At 41.1% G+C, this 18,316-nt stretch overlaps 2 non-coding genes across 2 annotated transcripts; one reads left to right on the top strand and one right to left on the bottom strand.

The window, feature by feature from the left end:
* Window positions 1-6,328: 6,328 nt before the first annotated feature.
* On the bottom strand, window positions 6,329-6,435 carry LOC147936248 (small nucleolar RNA R71). The gene has a single exon (XR_015569718.1). It is a non-coding gene; the product is annotated as a small nucleolar RNA R71 (small nucleolar RNA).
* An 11,774-nt stretch (window positions 6,436-18,209) lies between these two features.
* On the top strand, window positions 18,210-18,316 carry LOC147936247 (small nucleolar RNA R71). The gene has a single exon (XR_015569751.1). It is a non-coding gene; the product is annotated as a small nucleolar RNA R71 (small nucleolar RNA).

Genomic DNA, 18,316 nt, shown 5'->3' with positions numbered 1-18,316 from the left:
AATGTCCAAGTTACTAGTACTATGATGCAAGTTGAATGAGCTATACTTAAAGACTTTAGACAAGCATATCACTACCTTCACTGATTTGAGCCTTAGATGTCCACATGCATTCAAATCAACCATTTCCTTTAACATTCATTAATCAAGAACATGAATCAATTATGTTCAATGTTTAAACTCATTTGGCTTGGCAGTAAAAGGTTTAGAGACAATGATGGTCTCTTTTTAGAGTAGGGCTTATCAATATCAAGGTTCTCTCATAAAAAATGGATTGAGCTTTAGAAGAATGCTAAAGGTAAGAACACTTAGACACATACAAGAACAAAACCTTGTCTACCCAAAGGCACCCAAAGTGTTTATCCTATCAATCTAAACCCAATTGATCCTAGTGCTACCCTTTAACTTATTTTCTTCTTTTTCACCCTTTTCTCTTTTGGTTTTAAAGTCTTAGGAGAGGTTTCTTATTTGATCTTTCTAGTGGAATGGGGGATTCTTACTTATTTGCTATGGTTCTCTTTTCTTCTTATTCTTAAGACATATAAGCATTTTGCTAGACTTCTCTTTTCTTTCTTTCTTTTCTTTAACTAGAACCATCTTTAAACAACCTTATTCTTCCCATTCTTTCACTAGACTTTAAATTTTCTTAAACACATTCCCCTCCTAAAGACTCTAACCTTTTCTTTCTCTTTTTCCTCTTTTCTTTTCATAATAGCCAAGTCCCAAACCCAACAAGTGAACCACGTAGTCCTATCTAGTTTGAAAAATGCAAACTAGAACTACACAAGGCTTTACTCTTGTCAGTTCAAACCTAACACTTTCTACCAAGCTCAATCCCAAAAATAGGCCTCACACACACAAGAATAAACATGGCTTGAAAGAAGGTTTGGTTTAGGGGTAGGGGAACTGATTCTTAATGAGGAAATCAGCTACTTGGATCAACAAGAGTGGTAAAAAGGAAGAAGATGATCCAAATATGTATATGGTATCCATGAGTTTAAAGCAATGCACACATTGATAATTGAAAGTCAATATTAGGTTCTTATAAATAGGAAATGGTTTCAAATCTCAACATGCTTCAATTTAGACCAAATGCAATGTAGAAATTCAAGGCTTGGTTCAATCTTATTCTTCTAACCACTCAACTAGCATCAAAGTACTATTAACTTGGGCATTGATCCTAGTCTAGTGAATAAACAAGCTAACAAGGGAATACTCATCATAGATCCCTAATGCAAATACTATACAATCCTACATGAAACATGCTAAACAAGATCCTAATGTGCAGTGCAAACTACATGAACACTCTTTTTTATAAAGAATTTTGCAAAAAAATTCAAATTTTTAGGGTTTTTCTATGCCTTAGATGCTATGCAAGTATTAACATGATGATGCTAAAAATTTGAAATAAGAATCACAAAACACAATGACAAATGTTATCTCAAACCCTCTCCCAAACTTAAATCACACAGTCCCTGTGTGAAAGAAATTTGATTGAGGATTCAAGATGAAAAACAAAAAACAAAACACAACATCAAATGCATTGATATTTACAAGTGAAGGTGATAGTGGTACCTTAGGGATTGTGGAAGTAGTTGTCCAAATCCATCTGCATGCTGTCATAGGAGTAGTTGGGGTCTTGCTGGTGACTTGGAGGTGGAGATTGGAGCAGCTCGACGATGGGAATCGACCGGGGCTCGGTCGAGTGCATGTCCGAGTGGGGGGGGGTCGAGCTGGACGCCGAGTCTTCTTTTCCTCTTCTATCTGGTCTCCCTTGCTTCCCTGATCATGAAAATACCAAAACAAAAATCAAAATACCAAAAACCTTAAACAATATGTACATGGATACCTTAGGGACTTCCTCCCTAGTGAGCTTGTTTAGAGTCACTAAGCTTGACTTTTGATTGCCTTCTTAGGCTTTGTTTAGATACCAAGGAGGTGATGAAATCCCCCCTGGTTCGACTTGGTAACCTTGGTGTTCCTTCTTGATCACTACTTCCTTAAGACTTGAACTTTGTTTCTTCTTAAGCTTGAGTCTTAGTTTTGCCTTCTTCAAAGACCTCTTGTTCAGCTTAACTTGGAGTTCCTTCACCAAATTAGTCAGTTCTTGAAGAGAATTCTTAAGCCTCTCCACTGATTCTTCTTGAAAGGATAACTTAGCACTTGAAGGTGTTTCTTTACTTGAGACCTCATGATCCTCGTTTCTTTTGATAATGTAAGGTGGATCATTGATGGAAGGCAGATTAGTAGGGTTGTTAATGTAAAATTTCATAGTGAAGTCTTCAGTCAGGTGGAGCTTAATAGTCCCCATCTTCACATCAATTACAGCCCCAGCTGTGGCTAAGAATGGCCTTCCCAAGATAAGAGGGTCTTCAGGCTCATGTTCCATGCTCATGATTGCAAAATCAGTTGGGATCCTTGCTTCTCCTATCTTGACTGGGAAGCTCTCGATCACTCCAACCACATCCCTCTTGGACCCATCTGCTAGAGTGATATAGAAGTTGCTTGCCTTGAAATCTTCATAACCTAACTTCTCAGCCACTGAGTATGGCATCAAACTCACTGAAGCCCCTAAATCACAAAGGCACTTGTTGAAATGCATGTAGCTGATGGAGCAGGGTAGGTTGAATGAGTCTGGATCCTTAAGCTTTGTTGGGATAACAACTTTCCCAATCTTTTTCAAATCCCTCATGTCTTGATCATGAGCCTTCTTCTTTGACATCTCAAGCAAAAAATCTTGATAGAGAGGATAGGGAGCATACTGTTCCAAGGCAGGTCCTCTCTCTTCTTCTTGGTAAGCAATGATGACCTCTAGTATGGTCATCACTTCCTTCTTCTCAATCACAGCTTCTTCCTTCAAAGCTTTCTCTTCCGCTTGTTGTAAAGCCATCTTTTCCTTTTGCTCAATGATCTCCCTCAGTTCCCTTATCTTTTGTGCCTTGAAACGTCCTGGGAATGGTAGCGGTGGCTTGTAAGCAGGAGGAATGTACTTAGCAGGCTTGACAGCTTCTGTGTCTTCAACTCGATCAGGTACTCGGTCGTGTGTGTGGTCGAGCACCTGGTCGAGTTGTTCTTCTGCTTCAGTCTGCTCAGTAAAACCTTCACTCTGGGCTTCAATTAGTGACGAATCCTCCCCACCTTGAATCGCACTGTCCTCAGTGACATTTTCCTCATGGAGATGGATGACGTTAACAGTGAACTCCCTTTGGTTTTGAATAGCTTGGTCAGGAAATTGGTGGGGCTTAGGAGTTGAAGTAGAAGAAATGGAGCTCTCCATGTACTGGAATGTAGATGTCAGACTTTCAAGCTTGTTACTCAGGTCATTAGAATAAGAATTCAACTTCTGGGTCAGCTCTTCAAACTGCCTTGCCTCCACAATCTGCTTATTGGCTTACCCAAGCAACAGCTGTTGCAGCATAGCTCTTAAGTCAGGTTCTTGGGCTTGGTAGGTCTGAAACGCTAGAGGGTGACACCATTGAGTCTGGAAACCTTGTTGATGGTGCATGGGTGCATAATGGAACTGACTGCTTTGAAACATGGTTACAGACTCGAACGGACACTCGGTCGAGCACTGGCACGAGTGGAAGGTCGAGTAGACTGAGATGTAAAGTCTATTTGAATCCGGCTTCTGACTCGATCATGTGCTCGATCACAGCTCGGTCGAGTGGTGGTCGAGTGGGTGGTCGAGTGGGTACCTGAAACTCAAGACAGCCAAGCAAAGGAAGATTCGAGTTCAGTAACGTCACAAGTGTTTAAACGAACTTAATCTTAGACTAATAATGATCCTAAATGTCACAAATCACACTCAAATGGGCAACGGCGCCAAATTGAAACTGACTTTCTTTGTGGTGTGGTGAATGAAGAAAGTATGGAATGATGATGTATGGAATGAATAGAAGTCAGGGTGTTTCAATTCCCCTTATGCAGTTGCAGTATAAGAGGTGTCAATCCTATCTGAGTGATTGTGAACAATTAAGATGTGCATATGAGTCTAAGTCAAGCCAATTGTAAAGATTGTTTGTCACTAACAATCCTATTATGAGATATGAAATGCAGAAAGTAAAAACAACTAGAACAAGATACTAAATGCAAACAGAACAAACAAATTAAAGCTATAATGAAACTAGAACAGAGATAGACACTATGCTAATGAACTAATGCAAGACAAGTAATGAACAGAAAACTAAGTGAATGCAATGGAAATGAAACAGGAATGAAACAAGACAATCACAAATCAAAGACACAAGTTCTGGGGATGAACTCGAGCAGCACTCGACCGAGTGTAGGTCGAGTACGTGGTCGAGCTAGCCTAAACGTGAAAACAGAGCAACACAAGAAAAACAGAACAATGCAAAAACTAATCAAACAACAAGCAAGCAATGATATTTAGACTAAGATATTAATAAACAAAGAAGGCCTTGAGGAGGGATTCATGGGCTGAGCTAATCATTGTGGTTATCTAACTTGGTCAACAAATCTCAAGCAAACATTGAGCTGATCTCTAGACATACTATTCTAATACATGTTTAATCCACTCTCATGGCAAGAAACAATCAAACCTATGCATTTCTAGACTTGTTCTCACAAAGTAAAGAATCTACACAAGCAGGCATTAAGCAACACATCTCAAACCAAACAAGACTTCTAATCTCTTAGCAAGCCTAATGGTAAGCTCTAGATCTAGCCTTATCTATGCTCCTTAGACATTGGTGTGATGCTAAGATGCTTGAAATCAAACCCTACCTTCTCAGATATAGGATCAGCATTAAGATCATCTAGCCTAGAAGAGATCTACAACAATCAAGCTTGACCAAATCAAACAAACCACAAGATCAACCCAGCCTAACCCATCCTCAAGGTCCTAAGCAAACTACTCACAAGAACACATGGTGAAATATGTCAAAAACCCAGAAAATAATGAAACTTGCATCATTAGAAAGATGAAACAGAGATCTACAATATTGATGAAGGAATAAAACTCGAAATCTTAATACTTTGAAAGTTATGAAACAAACAAAATATAAGAATCTAGTATTTCTCTCTCAAACAAGTACAAAATCTAAAAAATAAAAGAAAGTGCAAAAGGAATAAAATCTAAAAAAGGTAAAAACTAGGTTTTAGACTCTCTAAAAAGCTGGACTCCTTGGTGGCTGCAGGTACAAGGGCTTTATATAGGAGATGAGGTGGAAGCCCTAAAAATACAAAAAGTCAAAGTAGTCAACGGCTCGGTCAACTCGACCAGTGCCCGGTCGAGTGGCTGGTCGAGCTGGCTTCTCTCACGCATTCTCCACTCGGTCGAGTCCTCCTCAGCACACGGTCGAGTCCTCCTCAGCACACGGTCGAGTGGTGGTTGAGTGGTGCGGTCGAGTTGGACTCCGGACCTTGATTCTACAGCCTTAACTCTCTTGTTTTCTCCTCATGATTGCTTCACTACTCCTCAGCATTGCTTCCATGCTCCTTAAGCTCCAAAATCACCTGTTTATGCATGAAAAGATGCAAATGCAATGCAACTATACTCTAATGCATGATTAGTCCTAAAGCTACACAATAATGGCCTAAATGGATAGCAAAAGATGCAAAAGTTGTGAATAAACTAAGGAAATACAAGGTAAAATATATGAACATCAGACACCCTTTGTACTACAATGACAATTTAAGTGCTTAGGGAATTGAACTTCAGTAGAGTAGTAAAATCTTACTATCAATTTGGCGCTGTTGCCAATTGGGTGTTTGTCTGTTACATTTAAGATTTCAGATCTCTTAAGATCAAGCTGTTTTTCTTTTATTTTCGTTTACTGACTTGTTGGCTGTCTATCTCCTTTTCAGTGACGACATTGATCGTTTACCCCGCGCGTTGAGACAGCAAAGGAATCAAGTCGGATTAGATCAACAAGATCACGTTGGTATGGATAACCAACAGCACGACCCTCATGCACCTGGTGCACAAAACAATCTGCCACACCAACCACGACACATTGGCGCTGGTGATGCTCCTAACATCCACACGCAGCGTCAGGGAATTGTGCCTCTTTCCATCCCAAACAATAATTTTGAAATCAAGAGTAGTCTCATCTCTATGATTCAAGGCAACAAATTTCATGGCTTGCCGATGGAAGACCCTCTTGATCACCTGGACGAGTTTGACAGGCTCTGCAGCCTCACAAAGATCAATGGTGTCAGCGAAGATGCATTCAAGCTGCACTTGTTCCCATTCTCTCTTGGTGACAAAGCACATCAGTGGGAAAAAGCTTTACCTCAGGGATCCATCACATCTTGGGATGATTTTAAGAAGGCTTTTCTTGCGAAGTTCTTCTCTAACTCGCGGACTGCTAAGCTCCACAATGCAATCTCCAGCTTTGCTCAGAAAAATGGTGAAACCTTCTGTGAAGCTTGGGAAAGATTCAAGAGCTCCACTACTAAATGTCCTCACCATGGTTTCAGTCAGGAATCCCTCCTTAGTACTCTCTACCGTGGCGTTCTGCCTAAGTTCAGGATGATGCTTGACACTGCAAGCAATGGCAACTTCCTGAACAAGGATGTTGAAGATGGTTGGGAGCTTGTTGAGAACTTAGCTCAATCTGACGGGAACTACAATGAGGATTATGATAGGACTTTTAGGAGCAACAACGATATTGATGACAACACCAGGAAGGAAATCAAGGCTCTTCATGAGAAATTTGACAGGATTTTGTTGGGTCAACAGAAGCAGGTTATTTCTGTCTGTGAATCTGCGCAGATACAGGTCCCAGATGGGGAGGTTGATCCAACTGAGGAGTTATGCTACATGCAGAACCAAGGTGGCTATAATAGAGGTTTCAACAACTACAGAGCTAACCCGAATCTCTCCTACAGAAGCACAAACGTTGCTAATCCACATGATCAGGTCTACCCTCAGCAACAACAACCTCAACAACAGCAGGCGCAGCAGCCGCACAAGCCCTTCGTTCCTTACAACCAGAATCAGAATTTTGCTCCAAAGCAGCAGTACTTTCAACCACAGCAGTAGGGCAACATGAGTGCACCTCCAGGTTTTCCACCTCAGGCACCACCTCCCGATATGACAACTATGATTCAGCAACTTCTTCAAGGACAAGCAGCTGGTGCTCAGGATGTTGCCAAGAAGTTCTCTGAAGTGCAACATAATTTTCACGATTTGAACACCAAAGTTGAGGCACTGAACTCTAAAGTGAAGTAGCTAGAGAGCAACCACGCTACAACTTCTTCTGCAAAGCCTCAAGGCCAACTTCCAGGAAAAGATATCCAAAACCCGAAAGAGTACCACCAAGCTCAAAGTATTACCCTTTGCAGTGGCAGAAAACTCCCATCTCAAACAGGACCTACTGCAATCGCTGTGGACAGTGATGAACAAGATGGGGAGGACTTCTGTGAACCAGAGATTCAAGCTGAGCAGAAGGAAGAGGAAGACAAGATCCAAGTTCAACCAGAGTTACAAGCTAAACCCTCGACTGAAAAAGCAACAGTTCCTGAAGCAAAGAAGCCAGTGTTCATCCCACCTCCTTACAAGCCTAAACTTCCATTCCCAGGAAGGTTCAAGAAAGAGTTGGTGGCGAAGTACAAAGTGCTTTTTGATAAACAAATGAAGGAGATCGAAGTGAAAATGCCTTTACTCGATGCTATTGCTCTCATACCTCAGTCCCACAAGTTTTTGAAAGATCTGGTAAATGAAAGAATCAAGGAGACTCGGGGGATGGTGGTACTAACTCATGAGTGCAGTGCTCTCATACAAAGGAAGGCTGTCATGGAAAAGCTCGGTGATCCAGGATGCTTCACTCTGCCATGCTCCCTTGGTCCATTCGCTTTCAATAATTGTCTCTGCGATTTTGGAGCATCTATCAGCTTGATGCCACTCTCCTTGGCTAAAAGATTAGGATTCACGAAGTTTGAACAATGCAATATCGCTATGATTTTGGCTGACAGGTCTATGAGGTATGCTAATGGTATCTTAGAGGATTTACCTGTCAAAGTTGGAGATGTGGAGATTCCTACTGACTTTGTAGTATTGGAGATGGATGAAGGACCAAAGGATCCTCTGCTTTTGGGAAGGCCATTCTTGGCAACAGCTGGAGCAATCATTGATTGCAAGAAAGGTCTGATAGAGCTGAACCTTGGTAAGGACTTCAAGATGAACTTTGACATTAAAGATGTCATGAAGAAGCCTACCATAGAAGGGCAACTGTTCTACATAGAAAGGATGGATCAGTTGGCAGATGAGCTACTTGAAGAGCTCAATGAACAGGATCATCTTCAGAGTGCTTTGACAAAGAATGGTAAAGATGGGTACCTACACTTGGAAACTGAAGCTTATCAGAAGATTTTGGACTCTCACAAAGAGGAAGAAGGATCTGCAGTCGTTGAGGACTTGAAAGCTCTACAAGCAATGAATGTCAAGTGTGCAGACCAAGCAGAAAATCAAGGTTTGATGCTTTCACTCGACCTGCAAAGCTCTACAAGCAGTCCTGCACCTGATGACTGGACTGAACTCAAAGCACCAAAGGTAGAACTCAAACCTCTACCAAAAGGGCTAAGGTATGCTTTCTCAGGTCCTAACTCTACTTACCCTGTCATAGTAAATGCTGAGCTTAGCCATGATGAATTGGAAATGTTGTTAACTGAACTGAAAAGGTTTAGAAGGACAATAGGGTATTCACTAGATGATATTAAAGGGATTTCTCCTAGTCTATGCACACATAGGATTCATCTTGAAAATGAAGCATACTCTAGTGTAGAACCCCAGCGTAGATTAAACCCAAACCTGAAGGAGATAGTCAAGAAAGAAATCCTTAAGTTGCTAGATGTAGGTATTATCTATCCTATCTCTGACAGTACATGGGTTTCACCTGTACATTGTGTTCCTAAGAAGGGTGGGATAACTGTAGTGAAAAACGAAAAAGATGAGTTCATCCCCACTAGGACCATTACGGGGCATAGAATGTGCATAGACTATAGGAAGTTGAATGCTGCATCTAGGAAAGATCACTTCCCATTGCCTTTCATTGATCAAATGTTAGAAAGATTGGCTAATCATCCTTACTACAGTTTCCTTGATGGGTATAGTGGATTCTTTCAAATCCCTATACATCCAAATGATCAGAAAAGACCACTTTTACTTGTCCTTATGGCACATTCGACTACAGGAGAATGCCTTTTGGTCTTTGTAATGCACCTGCTACTTTTCAGAGGTGCATGACCTCTATTTTCTCGGATTTGATAGAGGAGATGGTGAAGGTGTTCATGGATGACTTTTCTGTGTATGGCTCCTCCTTCTCCTCCTGTTTGTTGAATCTGTGCAGGGTACTTACTAGGTGCGAGGAAACAAACTTGGTGCTGAACTGGGAGAAATGTCACTTCATGGTCAGAGAAGGAATAGTCCTTGGGCACAAGATTTCCGAGAAAGGGATAGAGGTTGATAAGGCCAAAGTTGAGGTTATGATGCAGTTGCAACCCCCAACCAATGTGAAAGATATCAGAAGTTTCCTTGGGCATGCAGGGTTTTACAGAAGGTTTATCAAGTATTTCTCCAAGATAGCCAGACCTCTTACCAGGTTGCTCTGCAAGGAGACAGAGTTCATCTTTGATGATGAATGTTTGGAAGCCTTCAAGCTTATCAAGGAAGCTCTGATATCTGCTCCAATAGTCCAAGCACCTAACTGGGACTATCCTTTCGAGATCATGTGCGATGCTTCTGATTACGCGGTTGGAGTTGTTCTGGGACAGCGAATTGATAAGAAGTTGCATGTCATCTACTATGCAAGCAGGACCCTTGACGACGCACAAGGAAGATACGCCACCACTGAGAAGGAGTTGCTGGCAGTAGTGTTTGCATTTGAGAAGTTCAGGAGCTACTTGGTTGGTTCAAAAGTGATTGTCTACACGGACCATGCTGAAACTGACTATTTCTGTGGGTGGTGAATGAATGATGTAAGGAATGATGAGTTATGAATGAATGGATGTCAGGGTGTTTCAATTCCCCTTATGCAATTGTAGTATAAGAGGTGTCAATCCAATCTGAGTGTTTGTGAACAATCAAGATGTGCATATGAGTCTAAGTCAAGCCAAATGTAAAGATTGTTTGTCACTAACAATCCTATAATGAGATATGAAATGCAGAAAGTAAAAACAACTAGAACAAGATACTAAATGCAAACAGAACAGACAAATTAAAGCTATAATGAAACTAGAACAGAAATAGACATTATGCTAATGAACTAATGCAAGACAAGTAATGAATAGAAAACTAAGTGAATGCAATAGAAATGAAACAGGAATGAAACAAGACAATCACAAATCATAAACACAAGTTCTGGGGACGAACTCGAGCAGCACTCGACCGAGTGTAGGTCGAGTACAGGGTCGAGCTAGACTAAACATGAAAACAGAGCAACACAAGAAAAACAGAGCAATGCAAAAACGAATCAAAGAACAAGCAAGCAATGATATTTAGACTAAGATATTAATAAACAAAGAAGGCCTTGAGGAGGGATTCATGGGCTGAACTAATCATTGTGGTTATCTAACTTGGTCAACAAATCTCAAGCAAACTTTGAGCTGATCTCTAGACATACTATTCTAAGACATGTTTAATCTACTCTCATGGCAAGAAACAATCAAACCTATGCATTTCTAGACTTGTTCTCACAAAGTAAAGAATCTACACAAGCAGACATTAACAATACATCTCAAACCAAACAAGACTTCTAATCTCTTAGCAAGCCTAATGGTAAGCTCTAGATCTAGCCTTATCTATGCTCCTTAAACATTGGTGTGATGCTAAGATGCTTGAAATCAAACCCTACCTTCTCAGATATAGGATTAGCATTAAGAACATCTAGCCTAGAAGAGATCTACAACAATCAAGCTTGACCAAATCAAATAAACCACAAGATCAACCCAGCCTAACCCATCCTCAAGGTCCTAAGCAAACTACTCACAAGAACACATGGTGAAATAAGTCAAAAACCCAGAAAATATTGAAACTTGCATCATTAGAAAGATGAAACAGAGATCTACAATATTGATGAAGAAATAAAACTCGAAATCTTAATATCTTGAAAGTTATGAAACCAACAAAATACAAGAATCTAGTCTTTCTTTCTTAAACAAGTACAAAATCTAAAAATAAAAGAAAGTGCAAAAGGAATAAATCTAAAAAAGTTAAAAACTAGGTTTTAGACTCTCTAAAAAGCTGGACACATTGGTGGTTGCAGGTAGAAGGGCCTTATATAGGAGGTGAGGTGGAAGCCCTAAAAATACAAAAAGTCAAAGCAGTCAACGGCTCAGTCAACTCGACCAGTGCTCGGTCGAGTGGCTGGTCGAGCTGGCTTCTCTCGTGCATTCTCCACTCGGTCGAGTCCTTCTCAGCACACGGTCGAGTGTCTGGTCGAGTGTGCGGTCGAGTTGGACTCTGGACCTTGATTCTTCAGCCTTAACTCTCTTGTTTTCTCCTCAGGATTGCTTCACTTCTCCTCAGCATTGCTTCCATGCTCCTTAAGCACCAAAATCACCTTTTATGCATGAAAAGATGCAAATGCAATGCAACTATACTCTAATGCATGATTAGTCCTAAAGCTACACAATAATGGCCTAAATGGATAGCAAAAGATGCAAAAGTTGTGAATAAACTAAGGGAAAACAAGGTAAAATATATGAACATCAACACCCCCAAACTTAGTCTTTGCTTGCCCTCAAGCAAATAATCAAGACAAAAGAAGGTAGGTGAGGTTTGAAAGTGGGATCTCAGCTCCTAAAGCTTGCAAATAGACTATCTAGAATCAATTTCCAAGTTACTAGTACTATGATGCAAGTTGAATGAGCTATACTTAAAGACTTTAGACAAGCATATCACAACCTTTATTGATTTGAGCCTTAGACATCCACATGCATTCAAATCAACCATTTCCTTTAACATTCATTAATCAAGAACATGAATCAATTCTAGGCAATGCTTAAACTCATTTGGCTTGGAAATAAAGGCTTTGAGACAATGATGGTCTCTTTTTAGAGTAGGGCTTATCAATATCAAGGTTCTCTCATGAAAATGGATTGAGCTTTAGAAGAATGCTAAAGGTAAGAACACCTAGACACATACAAGAATAAAACCTTGTCTACCCAAAGGCTCCCAAAGTGTTTTATCCTAGCAATCTAAACCCAAATGATCCTAGTTCTACCCTTTAACTTCTTCTTTTTTTTTCACCCTTTTCTCTTTTGGTTTTCAAGTCTTAGGAGATGTTTCTTATTTGATCATTCTAGTGGGATGGGAGATTCTTACTTATTTGCTATGGTTCTCTTTTCTTCTTATTCTTAAGACATATAAGCACTTTGCTAGACTTTCCTTTTCTTTCTTTTCTTTTCTTTAATTAGAACCATTCTCAACATTTTTTACTTCCCATCCTTTCACTAGACTCTTACTTAAACACATTCTCCTCTTAAAGACTCTACTCTCTTTTCTTTCTTTTTTTCCTCTTTTCTTTTCATAACAGCCAAGTCCCAAACCCAACAAGTGAACCACCTAGTCCTATCTAGTTTGAAAAATGCAAACTAGAACTACACAAGGCTTTACTCTTGTCAGTTCAAACCTAACACTTTCTACCAAGCTCAATCCCAAAAATAGGCCTCACACACACAAGAATAAACATGGCTTGAAAGAAGGTTTGGTTGAGGGGTAGGGGAACTGATTCTAATGATTCAATCAGCTACTTGGATCAACAAGAGTGGTAAAAAGGAAGAAGATGATCCAAATATGTATATGGTATCCATGAGTTTAAAGCAATGCACACATTGATAATTGAAAGTCAATATTAGGTTCTTATAAATAGGAAATGGTTTCAAATCTCAACATGCTTCAATTTAGACCAAATGCAATGTAGGAATTCAAGGCTTGGTTTAATCTTATGCTTCTAACCACTCAACTAGCACCAAAGTACTATTAACTTGGGCATTGATCCTAGTCTAGTGAATAAACAAGCTAACAAGGGAATACTCATCATAGATCCCTAATGCAAATACTATACAATCCTACATGAAACATGATAAACAAGATCCTAATATGCAATGCAAACTACATGAACACTCTTTTTTTTTTTTTAATAAAGATTTGTTTCAAATTTTTAGGGTTTTTCTACGCCTTAGATGCTATGCAAGTATTAACATGATGATGCTAAAAATTTGAAATAAGAAAACAAAACACAACATCAAATGCTATCTCAAACCCTCCCCCAAACTTAAATCACACAGTCCTTGTGTGAAAGAAATTTGATTGAGGATTCAAGATTAAAAACAAAAGAAAACAAAACACAACATCAAATGCAATGATATTTACAAGTGAAGGTGATAGTGGTACCTTAGGGATTGTGGAAGTAGTTGTCCACATCCATCTGCATGCTGTCATAGGAGTAGTTGGGGTCTTGTTGATGACTTGGAGGTGGAGATTGGGGCAGCTCGACGATGGGAATCGACCGGGACTCGGTCGAGTGGGTGCTCGAGTGGGGGGGTCGAGCTGGACCACGAGTGTCAAAAGTTTGACCTTGCTGTTGGTAGAACTGCTGGTAGAGTGCTGGATCCATGAAGTACTGGGGTGGGATGGGAGGGTAACCTGGATAAGCAGCTGGAGGTGGGAAGCCATAGGGTGATCTGGGCTGGAACTCGGCCGAGTGCATTGGAGGTGCTCGGTCGAGTTGGTGCTCGAGTGACCCGGTCGAGTACCTTGAAAATTGTTGTTCTAGGGTACTTGAGCTCCTCTTCCTCTGATTTGGCTCATACATTGAAGCCCTAGCTGGTTCCACAGGGTTCGCAACTCTAGAAAGTGCTCTAGTTGAGCTACTCCTCCTCAAAGGGCTTGATGGTGTAGGTGAAGAATTCCCACTCTTCAACTCAGCTATCTCCTTCTTTAAGCCCTTGATAGACTTAGCCATGTTGGTCACCTTCTTCTTCAGCTTATCAAACCTATTCCCATGCCATTTGTTCCATTTTTGCAAAAGAGTTAATCTCTTGGTAGTCTCCCTCACTCCTCTACTATCTCTTGGGTTGAGCTCATAATCCTCAAAGTAAAATTGCTCCTCCCCATCAGCCATTTGTGCATTCCCAGCTTCCTCAACTCTAGGTTGAACTATCCCATCAAACAAATGCTCCTCAGCTGGCCAAAAGTCAATGTTGGCTCCTTCTTGAATGGTGGTGAGCTCTTTGTTAGGCAAAATCAGTTGCTTTTTCCCAAGTGTTGGAAGATCAAAGTTGAAAATGTGATTCCCTTGATGCATCTCCTTGGCTAGGATGAGGGTAGAGGTGAGGTAGCTAGAGTCAATCCATCTTGGTGAAACCCTTTCTCCTCTAAGTGGAACCTTAGCAGCTTGTAGGATTGGAGTAACGATGCCTCCAATGGTTAGTGCTCCTCTTGATCCTTTGTTCTCCAACTTGCCTACCCAACTTCTCAATTGAATCATGTGATCAATGAGTACCATTGCTAGGTCAGTCTCCACAGTGCTCCCAAGAATGATGGTACCATTTCTTGCTTGAAAGATGATTCCATTGAGAGCCAAATCAATCATCTTTAGCTCCCCCTCATTAATGTTCCCAGTTTACTTCCTAGCAAAGAAGGTGTTGGCAAGAGCCTTGTGGAAGTACCTTAAGACTGGGCTCTTTATCCTTGAGCTCTTAGAGTTGGAGGATGAGTAGTATTTGTTGTCCCCAATGGTTTCCCACACAGCATACAGTTCTTCTCTTGGAATCATCAAACTCCTATTGCTCCCAACCTCAAAACCAAACACATTGGCTATCTTCTTCATTGAAAGATCATACTTCTTCCCCTTGATTGTGAAAGCAATGTGACCAGCTCCTAACTCAGCATCCTTCCTTGCATATGTGTGCAGCTTGACTATGGCTAGAAACTCACAACTCTCTTCTTTGTAGCCCTCCATGCAAAGCCCCATAAACTTGGTTAGGTTGCTCTTCCCAAAGAGATACTCCACATCTTCATCAATGGCTAGCTTCTCCATGGTTTTCTTGTGTGGATATCTAGTCCCTAAGAACTCCATTCTCATGAAAGCATCATAAAGTTGCCTCTTTGACAACCCACAAGACTCAGCTTCTCCATCATCCTCTAACTCTTCTTTTTCACTTTCTTCCTCACTCTCATTCTCACTCTCCTCTTGTTCAACCTCAACTGCTGGCCTCTTCCCTTTGGCCTTGTGTCTCCTCATGAACTCATTGAGAGTTGACTCCCTTTCCTCCTCACTTTCAGTCCTCTCAGGATCTTCCTCAACTCTCTCTCTCCTTGGGCACGGCATCTGGCTCGAGCGGCTGCTCGAACCGCCACACGGTCGAGTGCATGATCGAGTGGGGCGTCGAGTGGCTCTTCCAGCTTCTCCTCTTGATTCAAGGCTAGCATCATGACGTTCCATGGAGTTTTCAGCGGTTCGTTGAGACTTCCTAGTGATCCTTGAAGACATTTTTTAAAAAGAACTGAAGGGAATAGACTCAAAGCTCAAAGTTAATAGGTTAGTGACCCAAAAACTTGAAAGAACTAAGCTTGAGCAAAAGATAAGCTATGAGAGAGACTTTAAAACTTGAATTTAATTGTTTTGAGCAAATGAAATAATGTGAGAGGTATAATCTCGTGCAAGGTCTATATAAAGAAGCTAAGGGGACAAAGAGACAAGGGTGGAGCGTCCATACCATTCAAATTTGAAATGGGAATCTTTGACCTGCTTTTTGCTGCCACTCAACCCTACACTCGACTGTACACGGTTGAGCACCTTGACCAAATTTAAAAATTTCAAAATTTTTCTTCTTGTTCTTCCCTCCACTTGATCGTTCTAGCGATTTGAAGATCAAATGGGCCTTAATTCCTTTCTAGCTCGGTCGAGTACCTCTCGTGGACAGGTCGAGTGGGCCTGCGAGTCTCCTTCTCCAAGTCTAAATCTCTCCTTACCCAACTACATTTTCACCTAAAGGCCTGTCCAACACAATCATAAAAGAAAACACATCAAAACTACAAGGAAAATAAACCATATTTACAAAGGATACCTTAGGGACTTCCTCCCTAGTGAGCTTGTTTAAAGTCACTAAGCTTGACTTAGGCTGCCTTCTTAGGCTTTGTTTAGATACCAAGGAGGTGATGAAATCCTCCCTGGAACCTCTTGATCACTGTGAAGTTGATCCTTGATCTCCTCACCCTTAACACACAAACCATATTTCTTCTTGATTTTGAGCCTTGGTCTTGCTTTCCTTAAAGACCTCTTGTTCAGCTTAACTTGGAGATCCTCAACCATACTAGTCAACTCTTGAACTGACCTCTTAAGCTTTTCCACAGAATCATCTTGAAAGGAGAGCTTAGCCTTTGGAGTTGCTTCACCACTTAAGCTTTTTTGACCTCCTTTGTCCTTGATAGTAAAAGGTTGATCATCAATGGTAGGAAGGTTGGTTGGGTTATAGATGTTAAACTTCATGGCTATATCTTCAGCAATGTTCAAGGTCACAAGACCCTCTTTGACATCGATAACTGCTCCAACAGTGGCTAAGAATGGCCTTCCAAGAATGATTGGATCTTCAGGTTCCTTGTCCATCTCCAACACCACAAAATCAGTGTGAACCGTTGCCTTCCCTATCTTGACTGGGACATTCTCCAACCTTCCAACTATCTCCTTGTTTGACCCATCAGCTAGACATATATGCAGGTTGGTGGATTTGAAATCAGTTCTCCCAAGCTTTTGTGCTATGGACTATGGCATCACACTTGTTGAAGCTCTCAAATCACACAGGCATTGGTTGTAGTGAAGATAGCTAAGTGTGCAAGGCAGATAGAATGGACCTGGATCCTTAAGCTTGATTGGAATGATAACTCCTCCAAGGTCCTCAAGATCCTTCTCATCTTGAGCTTCAGCCTTCTTCTTTGACAAATCAAGCAAAAAATCTTTGTAGAGAGGATATGGATCATACTGTTCCAAGGCAAGTCCTCTCTTCTCTTCTTGGTAAGCAATGGTGATCTCTTGTATGGCCATCACTTCTTCTTCTTTCTCAATCACAACCACTTCCTTCAAAGCCTTCTCTTCCTCTTGTTGCTTAGCCATCATCTCCTTTCTCTCAATGATTTCCCTAAGCTCCTTAATCTTTTGTGCTTTGAAACGTCCTGGGAATGGAAGAGGTGGGTTGTAAGCAGGAGGAATGTACTTAGCAGGCTTGGCAGCTTCTGAGTCTGCAACTCGATCGACCACTCGAGCATGCACTCGGTCGAGTGGCTGTTCGAGTACCTGGTCGAGTGCAATAGCGGACTCCAGTTGCTTTGCACAAACGTCACTTGGGGCTTCAGTAACTAATGAATTCCCCCAAACTTGGACTTCACTGTCCTCAGTGACTTCCTAATCAGAGATATGAATGGCTTTTGCAGTGAACTCCCTTGGATTTTGAACAGCTTTTCCAGGGAGTTGGTTGGGTTTAGGAGCTGAAGTAGAGGCAATGTTACTCTCCATATACTTTAATCTGGAGTTGAGACCTTCAAACTTCATGTTCAGATCATTGTACTGTGATATGAGCCTTTGATTCAATTCAGCAAACTGTTTGGCTTCCTCAATCTTGCCTTGTGTTTGCCCAATCAACAACTGTTGCATCATTGCTCTTAAGTCTTGTTCCTGGCCTTGGTTAGTCTGAAACCCTGGTGGGGGACACAATTGGGGCTGGAACACTTGATGTTGTTGCTTGGGGATGTAGTTTTGTTGCTGTTGTTGAGGCTGGGGAGGTGGATAGACTTGGTCTTGAGGGTTGGCCACATTGGTGCTCCTATAAGAGAGATTGTTGTTTTTGAAACCTCCTTGGTTGTAGCCTTTGAATCCTCCCTGGTTTTGCATGTAGCACAACTCAGCAAATTCAGGCTCCCCCTCTTGAACTGGAGCTTCTTCTTCACCAATTGGAGCTTCTTCTCCACACTGGTGGGGGACTTGGACTGGCTTAGGAGTATCTTGTCAAGCTTCTCATTGACCATCTTTAAATCCTTCTTATACTTGTCCTCTTGATCAGTTGAGGAGCCCCTTATGGTCCTATCATAATCCTCATTATAATTGCCATCAGATTGAGCAAAATTCTCAACTAATTCCCATCCTTCTTCCACATTCTTGTTGAGGAAGTTTCCATTAGAGGCTGTATCAAGAAGCATCCTGATCTTGGGAATTACTCCTGTATACAAGGTACTAAGGAGTGACTCATTGCTGAAGCCATGGTGAGGACACTGAGTCTAGAATCCTTTAAACCTCTCCCAAGCTTCACAAAAGCTCTCATTATTCCTTTGAGCAAACCCATAAATTTCATTCCTCAATCT

This window comes from Camelina sativa, chromosome 10 (genome assembly GCF_030686135.1).
Source record: "Camelina sativa cultivar CO46 ecotype springtype chromosome 10, ASM3068613v1".
Lineage (NCBI taxonomy): Eukaryota > Viridiplantae > Streptophyta > Magnoliopsida > Brassicales > Brassicaceae > Camelina > Camelina sativa.
This window is presented reverse-complemented; position numbering and strand designations above follow the sequence as displayed.